Raw genomic sequence first — 955 nt, forward strand, 5'->3', positions numbered from 1 at the left:
TCATATTGACAGAGTATATTTGGTCTACAAAGAGTCCATATTAATCGAGTCATGGAGATATTACCTGGAGCTTATGTTATGAAGTTAAGAATCATGCCACGTAAGAGACAATCACTAAGATTATATTTAAATTCATTATTTGTTGTTTTATATATTTTAGTTTTAGTTACATTTGTTTAGATTTTTTTAAAAAATATATTTTAAAAATGTTGCAGTGGTGGTCATAATGTGAAACAGTGGTTGATAGAAAATATTTATTTTTTAAGAAAGAATATTTTTGTTTATTTAAACAGTTTGAGTAAAAACTGGTATCATGGAATGGAAAAAAATAATATCAATTTATTTCACCTTAAAACAAAATTTATTTAAATGCAAACAGAAAAGAGAAAAAAAATTTAATAGCAAAAGAGAAAATAAAAATTTCCATTGCCGGGATTTGAACCCGGGTCGCCTGGGTGAAAGCCAGATATCCTAACCGGACTAGACGACAATGGAACTGGTGTAAGGTTTCGTCACAAATTTTATATAAATGAATTTAATAACTGTCTGTTGATATTAATTAAAAAATAATCAAAAACAATTATTTCTTTGAGTATCATAATGTGAGTTGTGTTATATATTTTTGAAGGGTATAAAAGGATGATTCTCAATTCGTTCATTTTTTAAAAGTATATATTTTATTCCTTGGAAATTTTCGTTTTTTTTTTTAAAAAAAGGTTCTAAACTAGTATAATTCTCAAATAAATTCTAACCTTTAAAATTATGCTATGTTTATCGATTTAAGTTTGAGTTCTAAAAGTTCATATAATAATTTTACTCACAAGTGTCACACAAGTCTAAACTCGCCCAATTTAATTTTATTTATAAAATTAAAAAAAAGTCTCCTCAACATTAACAAAATAATTATTTAAATAAACTCCAAACTCTAATAATGCAAAAAAAAAAAATGAAATTA

At 24.6% G+C, this 955-nt stretch overlaps 1 non-coding gene across 1 annotated transcript; it reads right to left on the reverse strand.

Moving 5' to 3' along the window:
- Positions 1-421: 421 nt before the first annotated feature.
- TRNAE-UUC lies at positions 422-495 on the reverse strand. The gene has a single exon. It is a non-coding gene; the product is annotated as a tRNA-Glu (tRNA).
- Positions 496-955: the final 460 nt, after the last annotated feature.

Source organism: Zingiber officinale, chromosome 7B (assembly GCF_018446385.1).
Source record: "Zingiber officinale cultivar Zhangliang chromosome 7B, Zo_v1.1, whole genome shotgun sequence".
Classification (NCBI taxonomy): Eukaryota; Viridiplantae; Streptophyta; class Magnoliopsida; order Zingiberales; family Zingiberaceae; genus Zingiber; species Zingiber officinale.